This window comes from Callospermophilus lateralis, chromosome 9, assembly GCF_048772815.1.
Source record: "Callospermophilus lateralis isolate mCalLat2 chromosome 9, mCalLat2.hap1, whole genome shotgun sequence".
NCBI classification, from domain to species: domain Eukaryota; kingdom Metazoa; phylum Chordata; class Mammalia; order Rodentia; family Sciuridae; genus Callospermophilus; species Callospermophilus lateralis.
Window position 1 is genome coordinate 45,120,233 of NC_135313.1, and position 19,256 is coordinate 45,139,488.

Here is a 19,256-nt window from a genome sequence, read left to right on the forward strand (position 1 = left end):
AATATCTTCAGGGTTTTAGAGGAGGCAGTCTTTCACCCCTCCTCCACCTCCCTAGGATCTCTGAGTTTCTCAGTTTTCCCCGGGTGCAACACTTTCCAAGCCTGAATCTCACCAGATTTTCTAATCATACTTTAGGTCATATGGTGGGTTTAGTTCAGGTTAGGGTTTGGGACCCAGCTGGAATTATACAGGTCTGGGTGCCTGGGTTTGGACCCACATATACCCACCCCTTGCTGTTGCAGAGCTGTCGCACAGTGGAAAAAGATGGCAGCTGACCCTGCTCTCCACAGGTCACTGGGAGATATGTTTAGTCCCTCTCTTACAAAAGCAAAGTTCAGCTCACCTATTGGATCAATGTTACAATCACTGTCCTCTCTGTTTTAAGACATCCCTTGGTGCCACCCAAAATGTGCACTCTCTTTGTCTTCTTTCAACCTGCCTGAGGTGGATCGGAGCAGTCAAAAGTGCCAGAGGTGGATTTTTTCTTTCTTTTTTAAAACTTCTGTGTCCCTAGGCCATCCCAAGAGTCCAGTATTAAATCCCAGGAGGACTTCTTTTCTTTTCTTTTTTGTTACTGACCCCCAAAAGAAGCTCCTGGTCCTCTTTCCTGGTCCTGCACCATGGAGCCATTTGGAAAGTAACCTTCTCTACTCTGCCATCTTGACCCCTTCTCAAATACTCTTAATAATGCTAATAAGCTATCATATTAGCTCTATTTCTCTCCCATTTCTTCATTTTATCTCATTATATATGTGTATAAAAGAAAATTGAAGCTGCCTTTAGATGATTTATTGGAAAAAAGTGGTGCTTGACTCATGAAAGCTTTCCCCAATCACAATCTCTTTGAAAGCATCTGAAATAGGAAAATTGAAGATGAACTAATCTAATCTAATTTCATTACATATTATAAGGGGAAAACCAGTTTTTAAAGTATTGTGGGTCCTCCAGGATTTAGCTAGTCAAGTGAAAATTTTAAGGGAGAAGTTGCTAATAAAGGATCTGCTAACCCTTTGTCTAGGTTGCTCTGTAAAAAAAAGTTGGACTTTCCTTTAATGTCTACAAGTAGAAGTTGCAAGATGGGTGTTCTCATCCTTTTTTGAGGAATTTAATTTTGTTTCACTTCCGGTCTTATGAAAGCTGACCTATAGATGTCCTTAAGAGTTTTACCATTCTGTTGGGTTTCCAGCATCCTAGCTCATATTTTTGCAGTGATGAAAATAGTGATCTGTTACATTTTGTAAACCATTCAAGGTTTACCAAGTTATTTATCCAGCATGACCTTAAGAAAATGTTGTTGTCTTGGTTTTAACCAGGTCTCATGTACTCACCATGTTATTTCCTTAGTATAGAACTTCATAGGAGGAACAAGAGAAAAAATGACTATGATTCAAATAATCAGCAATTAATCAGGAATTCTTATCTTCCAAGTATTTCTTTTAAAAAATTGCATTTGATTTTTAATTATGGATATCAAAACACATAGAATATTTAATCATAAAGATGATTTTTTAAATCCCATATCTTGTCTTTCATTATGGACATCATTTTAAAGCAAACATATTAAGACAAATGCATGTTCTTTTCTGTTCATGAATAAGAGAATCTATCCTCCTTGTGTATCTGTTTAAACATTAAGCCAGAAGGTGAGACCTGTAGCATTATTTTCAAGAGGAAGCAATAAATTGTTTTGTATTTAGGTTAAAAATACTTTATGCAAGAAATTAAAGAAAGTCAATGAATTTTATAGTGGCATTTTCTTAGTGAAATGAGGATATTTCTCTGATTAATTATTTGGAAACTGTACAGGAGAAGCATATTTTTTTGAAAAATAATGGCATAGGTAAAAGCAATAACACACAAGAGCTTCATTAAAAAAGGCAAGGGGAACCGGCAGCAGAGGAAAGCTATAAGACATCCATTGTACTTGGAAATAATCTATTTAAGAAGAAGAAGTTGCTGACACATCTCTTCAAAAGAATGTATATCTAATATATTTGCAGGATGAAAGAATTTTCAGCAAAAAGTCTTATCTTGGGGCTGTATTTAAATTTCGTACAACAGCCTCACTGCTGCGAATACAATTGCAGTATCTTAAAGTATGTGTTTTTCTTCCAAATTTTTGAGATTAAATTTTTTTACTTTTAGAGTATAATGTTCTCTTTTATGTATTTTTCAAATAAATTTTGTATTTTGGAATAGTTTTTGCTTTACAGAAAATTCTGGTGTTAGTACTGAGTGTTCACAAAAACTTTACCCACTTCTCAATGTCTTAATTTTAGTATTGACAAATTAATGAAATTATTTTGATAAGTGATTATTAACTAAAATCCATACATCAGATTTCCTTTTTTTTTTTTTTAAAAAAAAGTGTTCTTTTCCTTTTCCAAAATTATATCCAAGATGCTTATTAGATTTACTTGTCATGTCTCCTTAGGAACTGCTTGGCTGTGACAATCCCATATACCCATCTGTCTACTTCCATCATTATTCATGTGAGTTAATCTCACGTCAGATTTCCCATTCTCAATATTGAATTCTTGATATCCATGTATAAGTGCTTCCCGCACTTACTCATGCTAGTAGTCTTGTAGTCCTCCATTATTTGCCCCCTCTTTGAACTGGCATCTGAAATCCCCTGGTATAGCCTTTTACTTTAATCCATCTACTTCTCTTAGTCTTCACTTACACTACACAGTTCCAGCTTCCACTGTCTTTTGGGCTGTGGCAAAATATTTTCTGTTTTCATTTTTACTCTTTTTACTGTTTTTTTTTTGTATGTAAACTTCTGCTTTCTAATTTTCCTGTGTTTTATCAATGTGCTTAGCATATAAATAATATTCTTAAAAGAGTCCTACCAAAAAACTTTTCTCATGCCACTTTTTCTCTTTACTCATTACACCATAGCTTCCTCTTCATCTTCAATTAGCCTCTACTCACTCTCTCTCTCTCTCTCTCTCTCTCTCTCTCTTTTTTTTTTTTTTTTTTTTTTGAAGCTTTTACAGATAGAGTTCTGTTTTGCTTGAATATTCTTTTGTCCACTATTTACTTGGGCAAATTCTAATCATGCTTTCTATCACAGCTTATTGCATTCTTTTGGGAAACAGTCTTCTCTGACATACAAATATAAACACCTCTCTTTCCCATTCTTCATACTTCCCTACAATTTTTATACATATATTCTTCCATACTCTCGCAAATTTGAATTTTCCTGTCCATTTACACACAAAGTACAACTGAAAAGCTACATACTTTCTTTTAAAGATTCATCTTAAACTTTGAAAAATGCAACTATTTCTCTGTTATTATAGATCCTTCTTACAGTTTTGATCAAGATTGGTAGGTGCTTCTGGGAGTAATATCCAAGGATGATTTTACGTGTTAAAAATCAAAATAAACTTTTCATTCAAGAAGTACAGTGCGCTTTGGTAGGAACTTTATATATAAAGTGTTGTGCTCTAAATACAAAGTATTGACAACTGACAGAACTGTATCATTTAAAATAAAAGGAAGTAATTATCCTCTTCAGCTTTTTGATTGACCCAGTAGGGTTTTGCAATCCCTAATAAATCTTACTCTTCTGATTTCTACTGTGAGGTTATTTCCTCTCTTAATTCTCTGTGAGAATGGCCACATCTAATGAAATAGCAAGAGGAAGCGTGAGTGACCAGAATTATCACATCCATAAATTTCAAGACTGTTCATTAATAATATCTTTGATAGCATATCTTTCACCTCACTCTCATGTTTGTGTGCAGTTATTATTATTTTTTTTAATACTGGGGATTGAACCCAGGTGCACATTACCACTGAATTACATCTCCAGTTCTTTTTATTTTTTGTTTTGAAACAGGGTCTTTCTAAGTTGTTCAGGCCCTTGCTAAGTCGCTAAGTCTAGCTTCAACTTGCCATTTTTCTGCTTCAGCTTCCTGATGTGCTGGCATCACAGGTGAGCACCACCACACCATGCTGTGTGCAGTTTTCTATAGCATTTGTTTTGTACTTTGAATCTGCTTGAGTGATCCACTGTCAACTTCAGGGATACATGAGAAGGAATTCTCCCCCAATAGTTTTCCCTGACTTTTCCTGCTTACATAACATCCTATTAACTAAACCAAAAGATGGTTTTTCACAGACAACTCAGGCAAGAACATAAAGGATTATTCAACACACTCTCTTTTGATTGGCAAACATATTTGGCTATAAATTTCTGATGCCTCTTCATATGGTTTCCCTTTGATTCCCTGCTCTTGTCATCCCCAGCAGAATTCTAGATGTCATTTCTTCTAGAATTCTGTAACCATCATTTCAGAAGACAGTCTCTGCCTTTTCAATCTACCTTTATTCTACTGTCAAAGATATTCTTGTTTGAACTATTTTTAAAATGTCACAATCACTCCTAATCCCCAGAAGTTGATCTCTGGCTTGGCTTTCCATTACACAATAAGAGTACTATGTCCTTGTTCTATAGATATAAATCCTTACTAAGTGAGATGAATGTCTTCCTGTTTGCTTTGTATCCTCAAATAATTTTTGAATGTGAAAACCTAATGTAGTAGTAATATTGCTCTACTCCCATTTTTTAATTTTTACCCCCTCCAAAGCTATGTGATGTGCCAGCGATTATTTTTCTTTAAAGACTATGCAACCCTCCTCTCTCCTCCACTCCAGATGCCTAATATTTCATCTCTTTCAGAAAATTCTTTGGATACGTAATAAAGGAGTTAATATTCTTGCTTTATTTATTACTTGCAAGGTCATTTTATGTTTTTTTAATCCATTTTCCGTTAATTTAAAATTATCTTTTATCCTTTAAAAACGTTAAATGTATTTTGTTATAAAGTACTTTTATCATTATCTTTTGATATTTTCATTTAAATTAACAATTAAGATATAAGTGAAACAGCAGAGATGTATATCAGAACTTCAGTTGTTCAACAATGATATGAATGATTAGTTTTCTTAATTGGGCAAAGTTTTTCTCTGTTAGTTAACATTTAACAGTATTATATGCACTTAAATAATAAAGTCATATTGTTATTTAAAAAAATAATATGTATACTTTGAAAATATCATTTAGCTTTAAGTATTTGCCTTACTTTCAGTGTGTGATTGATTAGAAGCTCAAAAAAACAATTTTATGTATCATATACTATCTTAATTACCTATTGCAAAGGGCAATCTGCTAAATTTTATTGGCAGAGTACATCACAACTTTTAATGAGCCACATCTTGAGGGGGAAAAAAAAGAAAGGCCAGCAAGCAAATAATTAAATCAGGTTTTCTTCACATAGACTCATTGAACTAATTAAATACTTCAGTTTAATTTGCTAAGAAAAGATAGTAATCTTTAAATGGTAATAGTTATGTTGTGCTTTTCTTTTATTTGAAGTATAGGTCTATTGGGCCAAAGAAAAAGAACTTAGCAAGTCTTTACAAAAAATAAATGAGTATTTTTGTCCTGTGAAAATTAAGTGTATATGTGTGTTTGTGCATTCTGTATTCTGAGATTACTGAATATCCAGATATTTTATTCAAACTATTATATGTATGACTGTGTTCATTAGATTCTCAGAGAGACCTTTACTAGAAAAAAACCACACAATCATATTTTTAGTTACTTATTTTATATTGGTTTCTTACCACTTAATAAAAAAATTTTAATACAGTGACAAGTCACATTGTAATTGCAAAATAATATCTTGTAATTTACATGGATATGTAAGATATATTTTTCCACAATATCATTATACACACTTATGTCCTTTAGGCTTATTTGGTCAAAGATAAAGGAAAAAGTCTATACTCTTCATTCATGTATAGACTGGATATATGTATGCATCCACTAAATATATCTTGATGAACTTACAAATTTGAATACATTCAAAAATTATATATAATATGTTAAAATGTTAGTAATTAAGTCTAAATTTAAAAGAGTATGGGTTCTGTAGGTTCTTAAATGTTAATAGAATAAAAAAGGTGGAAGAAATGCTCTTTCAGTATTCAAAAACTGTTGCCCAATTAAGAAAACTAGTTAGTCATTCATATCATTGATGAACAACTCAAGTTCCGATATATCTCTTTGATGTTTCACTTATATCATATTTTTAATTAAATGAAAATATTACCTGGTGTTCATGTTGGAACTATACTCAGAGAGCTAATTGTTAAATATCAGTAGCACATCCCTGTGTACATGTTGCAAGGTTTAATGGGTCTGGCCAAGGCAACAGAGAGAACAACTTTGTCAGATGGCCCTCTCTTTGGGGTGGTCTGCTTTGATTGATGTTCTAATCAAGCACAGCTGTTGGCTGACATGATTTCCCTTGGTCACGTAAGAAGATGATAACTCACATTCTTCATCATTACAGGAAAAAACATAACACAAAATATGTGCTTTATTAAAATGAATAACATTTCATCCTAAAAAAGTCACTAAGTTTAAATTAAACTCTGTTTCCACTTTAAGCATCTGTACATATTAAATACTCTTTATACATGTTCTATTTATGTAACTTATATATAATATGTATGTGTACATTTAAAGACATTTCATACATATAATGGCCATCTCTATGTCTATTACTCATTATTAAAAATTGTAAATTTTTTACTTATTTGATGATTGACTATCTTCTTTCATGAACTATCTTAAGCATGTTCCCTTAAGCATGTTTCCCTACTGAAACATAAACTCAAATTAAATATTATTGCTTTTATTTTCACCCTGAATCAGTTTTAGGTTTTCTAGGTAGCTATTATGAGTACAGTATGTTATGAGAATTGGGAATTCTTTACCATAATCCCCCCCCCCAAAAAAAAAAAACTGCATGCACCTATATGGAGCACACACTCCACCACACTCTGAATAGAATCTTTTCAGGGAAAGGGTTTCCAGGGATTGAGCTCAGGGATATTTAACCACTGAGCCACATCCCTAGCCCTTTTTTATTTTTATTTTGAGATAGTGTCTCACTAAGTTGATTAGGGACTTACTAAATTACTGAGACAAGTTTGAATTTGGTGATCCTCCTGCCATAAAAATTAATTAAAATCAATGCTTTTTTTTTTTTTTTTTTGAAACAGGAATTAAACCCAGAGATAATTAATCACTGAGTCAATCAGTGGTTAAGTACCTCTGGATTCTTATTGTGGATCTCTTATTTTTCCAATTGAATAGGATTTCAACTGCAATGTTTACTTAAAAATGCATAATAGGCCAGGCATGGTGGCATATGCCTTTAATCCCAGTGACTCAGGAAGCTGAGGCAGGAGGATGGTTAGTTCACAACCAGTCTCAGTTAAAGTGAGGGGCTAAGCAACTCAGTAAGACCCTGTCTCTATATAAATTACAAAATAGGGCTGGGGATATGGTTAGTGTCAAGTACCCCTGAGTTCAATCCTTGGTTACAAAAACAAAAACAAAACAAAGCAAAAACAAAAAAAAAAATAAAAAAAGAAAGAAAGAAAGAAAAGAAAAAAGAAAAACAAAACAAAACAAACAAAAATAGTCTATAGAAATTATTTTTAATTCATTCTAAATATTAAAATATTATTTAACTTTCAAAAGGTGATATACCTTTGAAATTCAAAATGTATGGTGGATATGTTTCAGTGGAAGATAATTTGGAGGAAGGAAAGTGGGAATTTTATACTTGTGGCAATGGCAGTGGAGAGATTGTTGGTGGGACAGTGAGACTGTTGGTGGGACAGTGAATGTCCAGCTGTGTGTTGGCAAAGCTCAGATGTTCTCATTGCAAGTAATGGAAGCCCTCAACACCTATCTGGAAAATGTCCAAGAGCTGTGCCATCTACCTTTTGGCTCCATTGTGACCTTGCATTCCACTGGGCTGTTGATCCTCTCTATTTCTCTTGGCACTCTCACTTTTCTGTATATGTTAACTAGGGACAAAAGATTTTGTTTGCATTTATTTTAGTGTCAAAAAAGCATTGATTAGCCTCATAGAGAGGTGCATGCCTGTAATCCCAGTGACTTGGGAGGCTGAGGCAAGAGGATTAGGAGTTCAAGGCCAACCATAGCAGCTTAACAAGACCCTAAGCAATTTATTGAGACCATCTCAAAATAAAGGGTTGGTGATTGGCTCAGTGGTTAAGTACCTCTTGGTTTAATTCCTGTTTCAAAAAAAAAAAAAAAGCATTGACTTAATTAACTTTTATGACATTTTAACATTTAAAATAACTGATACTTTGTGCTAGATGGAAATTTTATCTGGCTACTGCTGTCCTATCTATTTCTCAAGGTTCTAATCATTCTCATTGCTGTCATTTAAGAATTCATTTTTTAATCAATCAGCATGCTCTTGAACTGGCTGAGGATTCTTTGTCAGTTAGAGATAAAAGAATAGTTTTCCTCTAGACCATAAAGTAGTTTTACAATATATGGTTATCCAAAGATAAGGGAAATATTTTTTCCCAGGCACTGTAAAATATATAAGGCATATTCTAAAAGAGAGAGTAGTCAGAACCCACATGTTTATCATTAGTAGGCTTAAACAAGGCTAGTTCTTTATTAAGGTGGTTTACCTCCCCTTTGGTAAAATTGCATTTTAAAAATATCTGGCTGTTAACCCTTTCCTTCCACATTTCTAAAGATTAATGATATTGGAAACTAAGCATTTTATAAACAATATTTAAGACAAAAATATTTGAATACTATTAAATATAAAGTTTAATAACCATTTACAAGTCATCAACAATTAATACTTTGTGTTCAAGATAAAGCTATTATTTTAACTTGTAAATCCATCCTTTTATTTCAATTATCTATTTTGAACAACTGCAAGTCTTTAATAACTGTTCGTAATGGGAAGGAAATGGTATATCAGAATTTGCCTGTATTTGTTGTAGACGTTAACTCTTTGTGTAATAAAAAGCAGAGTAGACTTATGGTTTTAATGGAGGGAGATTGATCACCAGATGAAGAACTGAATTTCCATGTTTTTATCAGCAGTTTGCAAAGTAGGAAAAAATTGCAAGGTTTTGTATTAAGAACAATATAAATATGGTTTGACATTGAGGACAGTGAAAGAGAATACTTTATTTACCAAAAAGTCATAATTAAAAGTTGAGAATGTCATTTAAGTAAAGTTAATTAAGCACATGTTTGCTATGTTATCCCCAGGTGGGAAAAGCAAATAAGAATACAGATGAGAGAGAAAGTCTGGATCTTGCAGTAAAATAAAGGGGGACAATCCCAGAGGAGGAGGAATAATAGTTATTCTTTAAATGTTCAGGAACAGTGTTCAGTTGGCTCTTAAGATAGTTTTAGATTGGAGGTTTCATTTGGCCTAGGCCTCCATGGAGTTAGGTAATCATAACTAACACTTTAGCATATTAATATGGACCAGGTATTATTCTAACCAGCCTTTATTTATCTATGTCTGTATCAATATCTATCTACTAAAAATTCACAACCGTTACTTAAGTTTGCTTCTGTTAACATCCCCAGCACACAAATGAAGAAATTGTGCAATGAGAGATTAAGAAACTTGTTCAAAAACACAAAGCTAGGGAACAATTGCCCATGTAGACTGACTGCAAGACTCGACCTCCACCCCACAACCTATTCTCAGATAAACTAATTGACTCACAGCTCTGCTAAAGGGGTAAATTTTATAGGTCATGTTTCTTAACTATCAAACTGTCCTTCGCTTCCATACCTGGAGGAAGAGATCAAGAGGTGAGCTAGGGGTAAGCAAATTAGGGCTTTGTGCAAATGTTTAATTAATTGAGTTTGAATTAAGGAACATGGGGAGAATAGGGCAGCGAAGGGTAGAAGTTAAAGCTCAACTATTAGGATACAGAGAAGAATCTGAACTGCAGTGGTCACAGAGAAAAAAATAAAAATAGTGCCAGGAATCTGGTTGGCAGAGATGAATTTAGAGAATTCAACAGACCAGCAGGGAGTCAGAGACACCATGAAAGAAAACCAGAAAGAAGAGCTCATTCCATTCCAGGTGATATGAATTTTTATAATACAAGAGAAGTTGAGTATGTGTGCTTCTGTTTGGATCTCATCATGAATTATATCACTGAGAGTTTTTAAATAGAAGGATGAAATGATTGGCAGGTGATATAATAAAATAAAAAACCAAGTATGTAAACAAGATATTAGTTATAGAAATCTTTGGCTGTAGTCAAAGGAAAAGAGTGGTATCATTAAGAGTGGGTCAGGAAATAATTGTAAAGACATAGATAACTTCTTTTACTTGCCATTTTACATATTCATGCATTTGCTCATTTTTTTTTCTTCAACTCTTTGCTAACATATACTTTGTACTATGCTGGTTTATAGGACCAGCAGTATGACCAACTGAGGCTTTACCCTCAATGAGTGTGTTGCCTGCTGAAGATGTATAGTCTATTATTAAACACAGCAGATTATTCACAGTAGAATCAACAGATCCAAACTAAGAAAACCTGGGAAACAACTTAACAGATAAGACAAAGAATTAAAGTTTGGAGAAGGAGGAAGTAGAGATCTAACATTTTGAAATTTGTTGACTATGAAGCCTGTGCTTTATAGGAAAAATACAGACAATAGTAGAATACTTCATCAAGGACTATTCTAGGAATCTATGTGAAACCTTGTTGAGATGGGAAGACAGATGACTGGGAACACTAACAGCCAGCCTGTCATTTAAAAATGTATTTGAAAATGACAGATAAAAACAGCATATATTTATCATGGACAGCATGATGTCTTGAATGTTTATACATTCTGGAATGACTCCAAAAGAGAAAATGAAAGTATAGAACAAAAACTGATTGGACATGAAAACATGTCTTTTATTAGTTAACATGTGCATTTCCTAATTAATAGTAGGGAGAGCTAATTAATATATACATGTCCTCACATACTTATTATTGTGGTGAGAATACTAAAAATCTACGTAATTTTCAAAACACAATTCACTGCATCCTTAACTTGTTTCCTGTTGCCTTATGAGTCACCTGCAGGAAATGTAAGTAGGATTTGGAGGCCTAATAAATGAAGGTTCTTAGCTTGTAAAGCAAAACACCTCTGGAAGGCCTCCATTAGCTAGACAGGATCCAGTGGAGTTGGACTTCCTAAACACGGTCCTAAGTTCAAGCAGGTAAATATGACTGTTTTGGCATTGAATCTACTCATCCTTCCCTCTGGGAAAAGCAAATCCAGTAGACAGAAAACAAGCAAGTGAACATGAAGACTAGAAAAAAAGCCAGAAATTTGCTACAAGAGTTATTCTTGACAAGCCTTCTCAGATCAAGCGAGCAAACACGTGAGCCCAAAGGGAATAAAAATGGAGACCAGAGAGAAAAGAACAGACAATAGAGAAGTATGATATGACATTTTTAACTAATATAGGCAAGACTCTCAAATAAGTAAAAAGGAAAGAGACTGGATTTTACCTTAGCACAAAGCAATATTGTTTATCTCTCTTTCACCTTAATCTCCTCTCAAAAGAATCTGACTATTTGGTTATCAGAATGATACACATCTTAAAAGTAATAATTTTTAAATGAGTTTGGAAAAAATTACACTCCTCATCAAGATCCCTGCACATTTTGACAAATAAAAAACCTTTAAAAGGTGACAGGGTAAAGGAAACATTATTTTTCAAAACTTATTTTATAATGAACATCATTTATATGTAACCCGTTAGCATATTACAGAAAACCCTTTGGGGAATAATGACGGAAAGGAAGAAATCATAAAACCTTTCCATTCTAAAATAGCATGTATTATTCACACTTATGCACTTCTAAGGGAAATATGAGTTCCCCAAGCATATATTTAGTCTTCAATAAATTTGGGGTGATTAAAAATATTTTTCTCTGTGATGGACATTTCTTCCCCTCTGTATTGTCAATGGAATTAGGTAATAATGTGGTATCGCCAAATGAATGCTCCATAGTGGCTATTCCTTTTAGGTGAAAACAAACAACTTAGTTTCATTGTTTGAAAGGGATCCCCACTGTAGCCAGGGTCAAGATGATCTACAAAAGCTGAAGCTTTATTATTTTACTTTTAACCTGTAGGAATAACGTTATCCTATTTATATGCAGGTCACTTCTTTTAAATCTAGATGCTGTCTTTATTGATCCCTTCCCTAATACCAATAGTTCAGTCTCTCAGGAAATGTTGCTTATTCTATCCAAATGTATTTGAAATCCATCAACTAATTGTCATTTTGCCAATATTACACCAGTCCCAGTCATAATCACCTCTCTCCTGGCCTCCAGCAATGGCCTTGTATTGGTCTATCTATCAAAAAATCATCTCTAAAAAGCAGTCACTTTCTAAACATAAATTAGATTATGGTGCTTATGGTGCGTCCTTGCTTCAAGTTCTTAAAATAGTTCCCTTTTGCTCTCAGAGTATTATCCAAATTACTTTGACCTATAAGTCCCTGTGTGGTTTATTTCTATTATCCTAAGATCTAATGTAGCTGACTTTCCACAGAAGGAACATGGGTCTGTATTTTTGAACAAGATTCTTTTTCTTTCTTTTTTGCGGGGAGGAGTGTGGGGATGGGTATCAAGGATTGAACTCAAGGGCATTGGACCACTGAGTCACATTCCCAGCTCTATTTTGTATTATATTTAGAGACAATGTCTCACCGCGTTGCTTAGTGCCTCATGGTTGCTGAGGCTGGATTTGAACTCGCAACCCTCCTGTCTCAGTCTCCCAAGCTGCTGGGATTAAAAGGGTGCGCCACTGCACCCAGCTTGGAAAAGATTCTGATGGTCAGTCATGACTGAGAAATTATCCCCTTCCTCAGTGTTGGTGTTCATCAATTCCGTCACTTCTCACTTTTTCAGCAATGGGTTCTAGTGGCTTAAAAATATTTTCATTGGGGGCAGAGATAGCTTAGGCAATAGAAAACTCTGTATCATCATTTCTGTTGAAGACTCGTCTCTGCTATATCTTTTGACTTCCAACCCTGAGCCTTCTCTGAGGTTCTTCTGGGGTCTTCCTGCTGCTGCTGTTGCTTCTTTGCTCCTGATTCCATAGCTATTATTGCCACATGGTCTGTGTTGCCAGAATACTTGGCACAGCAGTTCTGACTTTTCCATTGTCACTGATTTCCAGAATTGGCAGATAGATGCATTTAGATCTTGGCAGAAAGGACATCTTCACGCACATTACCACATTTGGGAGCTAAGTATCAGACTACGAAATCATTACTTTTAACCTGCATGCCATGATTCATTCTTGCAGAAATGCTGGGTTGTTTGATGGTGATAATGGTTTTAGTTCTGAAGTATTCTCATCTGTGGTGTTCTACTACCCTACTTAGACACACGAGTATATGCACTCACCAGTGTGTATCTGTACGTTTGTTTAAATATACAAACTTTAGCAAGACGCTATGGTGCATGCCTATAATCCCAGCAGCTCAAGAGGCTGAAATAGAAAGATCTTAGTTCAAAGCCAGCCTCAACCATTTAGTAAGACCCTAAGCAACTCAGTGAGACCCTGTCTCTAAATAAATGTGTGTGTGTGTGTGTGTGTGTGTGTGTGTGTGTGTGTATCACACACACACTCCAAAAAAGATTGAAGGAACTCTTAATCTGATATGTAGGCAATAGTGACTATTTTGAGTAGTAAATGCAGACTCTGTTCTCTGGAAATGGTTGATAGTAAAGATCCCCTATTTCGTAAGTAATGTGGGAAATAATGAATTTGTGAGAGTCTATTTTACTGTAGCTGTGGTGCTAACCTACATGTCCCGATTAAAGTAAACTCTCCAAACCAAAACCTCATTCATATGGGTAATGGGGAGGGGCAAAAAAACAAGGTGTCACAGGGGGTGAATTTCAGTAAGAAAATAGAACAGTCAGAATTATGGAGCTGTCTAAAGTTCATTTGCTTCTATTTTTTAAGAGTCTGCCTCAGTGTTGACAAAGGGTCAAAGTGGTGGTCCCAGACTGTGAAAGATGACCAAAAGAAATGGGAATTAGATTTAATAAGTCCTATGTATTTAAAAAGTTGAAATAAAAAATATCCTAATTTTAGGATCATGGTTATCTGACATAAGATATTTGTAGCAAATGAAAATGTCAGAAATGTAAGGCTATATAATATTCTTTAACAAACTACAAAAATTTATCTTTGATCAAGATAATCTCATCTAATATATATAATTTTGTTTCATAAGTATTAATATGAATACATTTTAATGTTTGATTTATATCCTCTGAAAGTCATATGGATAGTTTCTTTTTAAAGGTCATCCTTTGAAATTTTAAAGACTTAAAATTTTTAATATCGCTTTAGGTTTTTCCTCCATATTTGTCACCTAAATCTTACCTGCACATCCATTCAGAATTCCCTTGCACATGCATTTGTCATTTATAAATACATATTCATGACATAAATGTGATTAATGATCCTTTCCTTCTTATTCTTACAGTTTAATAGACAGAACGGATGTTGACAGGGCCCTGGAGCTTGGAATAATACATGTTAAATATGTTGTTTTAAGGTCAAAGATACATTTTTCATCATAGAACTTTTAAATATCTTAATGTCTATATTTTTAATGCTTAATTCTTCACATCTTTCCAGCAGAAATTCTAATGTAAAAACAATAATTGCTGCAGTTGTTTTCTGTTGATTCAGACTCAGACATTGAATCTATTTATGCCCAACCTCTTAGAATGCAACCTGGACATTTATTATCAAATAAACACAGTTATTACTTGAAAAGACAAATGATATGTAGTTAGACTGTGTGGTTTTTTCCCTCATTTTTAAATTTAATTCTTTGAAGAAACCATATTCATTTTTGCTAGTCTTCGACAAAGCTGATTATAAGTCAGTCTTGAAGAACTTTAAATTTGAATAGAGTGTTCAATAGCTTATTAGCTACTCAAAAACCTAAGAGTTTATTTTCTTCACAGAAACCTTATGAGGTTAGTATAATTGTCTGTCATTTTATGGTAAGCCTATTAGAAATTTTTCTCCATCTACCTGCTAGGGTAGCGCTGTTATTCTAATATTCATTTTGATAGTAACAGCAGAGACTGTGTTCAATATTATATCATCAAGCACGCTGTACTTAATACATCTTATTACCTGCAGCACTTTTCATTTAATTTCCATAATAATACAAATGGAAAATAATAAAGACTGAGAGAAATAAATGAGCTTCAAGATTAAGTATGAGTTCATATGGGAAGTAGGAAATAGAGGTGTAAAATATGATCAAAATTATTCACATGTAGTTAAGTCATTGAACTCATTTTATGTTGCCTCAGCATATATGGAACACTAGTTATTAAAATCTGTATTCCATAAGGCAGTATGGATAATATTATGAAAGGCACACTGAAAACCATTTTCTTATTTGGTAAGTTTTCAGGTGCCTGCTTGCTATTTTCATATAATTATCTAATACTGGCAGGAATACATGGTTTAGCTTCCTATTTTTGTTTCTTTCAAGAGTCATTCACTAAAAAAAGTTATCATGTATATTTCACATAGATACCCATATGCACATATAATAGATTTCAAAGGTACATCCATTTTTTGCTTCAACAATTTTATAATCTCAGAAAGGGAACATTTGTATCAAATTACCAAGATGTTATTTTTCATCAGTGCTTTGGGTGGGTAAATGGCTAAATCCCGCTGGATGCTGTAATTGATTTATAAACTTTGGGGAGAGGTACACTTAGACTTTACCTCTCTCAAATTGTAGTTTTGAGACTCCAGTAAGGTAATGTATGCTCAAGTGTGTTGAATGAAAAGTATAGTATAACATTCTTTTAATAACCTCTGGATCCAGTGGCAGTGCCTATCTATACGTAAATTAATCAAGGGAATTGCTTCCAAGTCTGTGATAATACTGTGAAGAGAAGGGAGAAGTATGGTTAATAAAAGCATAGAATATATATTTTATGAAAAATATTAAAAAAATAATTAAAAAACCATTGTTAAGTAGGAGCAGACTTACTGCCTTAAAACATAATTTAAGTCTATGTTTTAAAGGAAATTGAGTTCATTTAAATTGATCATAAGATGAGAGTATTTTAAAAATGAAAATTTTGTATCTGATTTTGGTAATAAGAGAAAATCAAAAATGTGCATCCTGGTTTAAAATAAAAGTTGACATGGTCAAACTAGTCATTTTATTTTAACTAAGTAAAACACTATTGACTTTTAAATTGATATATAAAAAGAGGAATTTTACCTTCATATATTTTACCTTCATTTTTCAGTATGAAAAAGTCTTGCTTCCTCACAAAAAAAGTAAAATAACCTTGATAAAATTAATTGATCAACATAGATTCATTAGTCACTTATTTTGGGTCATTCTCATCATCCACCTTTTTCTAACCCCTTAGTTTTCTGCTAACAAACCTGTTTAAAATAAAGCATAAGATACATTTTTTTCCTCAGTCTCAAATTTGAATTTTAAGCATATTCAGAACTCAAAGAACCAATTCAAGACATGCTAACAATGGCACAGTATATTGTTGGTTTTTTGCTCATTTTCATTTGCAGACCCCAAAGCAAAGATAGATTAAAAAGACACAAACACATTCAAAACCTGCACCAAGAACAAAAATGATAGATTTCGCTGTGAGCCAGTAATATAATCAGAAATGTGAAGAAATTAGTGAGGTTGAAGGCATAGGACTGAAGTGCTCTGGGTTTGGAAGCCACAGAAGCATTAATATTCTGGGCCACCTGTATGGTAATGGGTGAAAACAGGAGGATTGTTGATGATCAGAACCAGGCCTGTGGTTTGCAGTTTATATATAGAGTGACTTACAGTATTCTGCTTGTAAAACAAGACTCCAAAAACATGCTGGCCACTTCTGTCTGGGAAACTACTACCTGGAGAGGCAGGGTTGGGAAAAAAAGTGGAAGGAGGAATTCAAATTCCCTAAACTGAAACAAGTGACACACTGCATTCTGAATATTCAGTGTCCCCAATATCACCATGGGGCAGGAACTCAGAAAACAGAATCTTTAGGTTCTTGAGGAAATCTTTTAAAGTTCTTGAGGATTACTAGAGACAGTTGAGAAACTATCCATGATACAAAAAAAAAAAAAAAAAAAAAAAAAAGAGAGTTGGGTTGGGAAAAACAAAATACATTCCAAATCTCTAAAATACATAGTAGATCCCAAACTGAAAATAATCTGAAGAGCCTAGATTTTGAAACATATAAAGAAACTATTTATTTATTTATTTATTTACACTGGCATTGAACCTAGGGGTCTCTATCGCTGAACTATATCTCTCGCCCTTTATATTTATTTATTTATTTATTTTCACAAATAGGACTGTTTATTAGTCACTATTAAAAATTTGAATTTTAAACAGATTCTTGAATTTGTGATTCATATCCATCAGCTCATTCAACTTTAGCACCTGTCTCATCTCCTGTAGCTTTTCCAGAACTACTACCTTCACCGTGAAGCTCCATGAGTTTTCCCAAACTTGGGCTTCTTCAGCATTTTTACTTTTCTAACAAAGACATCATGAAGAAGATAAATCAATTGGCAAGCCTTCTCTATGTCTTTCCCAATGCTGTCTGGAATCAGTTTATTGACCACTTCTTTCAAGTCATTTGTCTGCACTTCTCGGGTCATGATTTCCACCATCTTCTTCTGGGTTTGGCGGACCTCTGGTGCTGAGCTTAGGAAGTCTTCTGTATCTGATTGTTGAGGGTTTTAGTAAAACCAATACAGAATAGATGCAGCAAATATCCATCGGTAGTCTTGACATCAACATGAGCCTCGATCATTGTCTGCCATTTTTTGACCATGAAACACATTTTGTCACAGGTAAGATCCATACCATGGAAGTTGGTCAGGCAGTTTTTTCCCTGAATGCCCTCAGTAATTAGCTTGAACTTCCTAAACACAACTTCATCATTCTGCAGATCAGCAAGACTCACTTCAAACACCTGACCCTTGAGGCCATCAGATGCAATTTTGGTTTCCTGGATCCTGGTAACTAATGTTTTTCCAATATTTCTTATATAGAACATTGCCGGTGCTTTCACATCATACCAGTCTTTCTTAGAAAATGTATCAACCACTTTCTTCTTGGCTTCCTTCTTGCCGCCTTTTGTAAGGTGCTTGTTCTTGCCTACCGCCATGGTACTGCTCAGAAAGCCAAAAGGTCCTTTTTATTTTTTGAGACAGGACCTTGCTAAATTGCTGAAGCCCATCTCTAACTTGTGATCTTCCTGTCTCAGCTTCCCAAGTGGCTGGGATTATGGGCATACACCACCAGCAAAAATCTTTACTATGAGTGAGGATTCTAAGAAACATAAACCAGCAGGGTATGCAATAATTTCAGAGGAAATTAGTCTTACGAAATACTATGGCAGCAAATTTAATATGTTTGTTTAGAATGTTTTGAGCCAGTCTAAAAGGAACAATCTAAAAGGAACAAAATGTTATAAGATAAAAATAGGCAGAAATAAAATAAAAATTTGGGTCATAAACAAGAAAGTAAAGAATACAAGAAAAGAAAAAAAAATGTTGTTTCTGAGATTTAAAAGAGTAGATAACATAAACACTTATTTAGACATGTGTGAAGGAATGATAGTGAATTGGAATGAATTACTGATAGATGCACCCAGAATGTAGTTCAACAAATAAAAAACTATTAAATATCATGTATGTTCCATGATAAATCTTCAGGGTATACCTACGAGGAGTGCCAGAGAAAGAGATGGAAAAGCAATGATGGAGATGCAATCTTTGAAGAAACAACAGCTACAAATTTCCCCAAGTTGAAGAAAACTATGAAATTTTGATAAATGTAGTTTGAATATTTAAAAACTTTAAAGTCGATATCTAGACACATAGTTAACCTATATAATTTTATTACAAAGATTAAAATACAACAGACACTAGTATGGCAGTATGTATAAATGTGGATGTGTAACCAATGTGATCCGGCAATCTGTACACATGGTAAAAATGGGAGTTCATAACCCACTTGAATCAAATGTATGAAATATGATATGACACGATCATTGTAATGTTTTGAGCAACCAATAAAAAAGAGATAAAAAAGATTAAAATGTCAAAGAAATAGCAGGAAAAAAGATATGGATTATAATCAAAGACATTAAAATAAAATGCATATAGAATCTGCCTACATAATAAGAAGTTCCAGAAAAGAGTACAGGCAAGCTTTCAAATTGGTGAGCAAAAAGCTATGATACATCTAAGGAACCAGCCATTCAAGTATAAAGGTAACATTTTCAGAAATAGAAAG

General features: G+C 33.8%; 1 pseudogene; it reads right to left on the minus strand.

Annotated features, from left to right (window-relative positions):
• Nucleotides 1–17,334: 17,334 nt before the first annotated feature.
• On the minus strand, nucleotides 17,335–18,123 carry LOC143388736 (small ribosomal subunit protein eS1 pseudogene; annotated as a pseudogene).
• Between the last annotated feature and the right edge of the window lie 1,133 nt (nucleotides 18,124–19,256).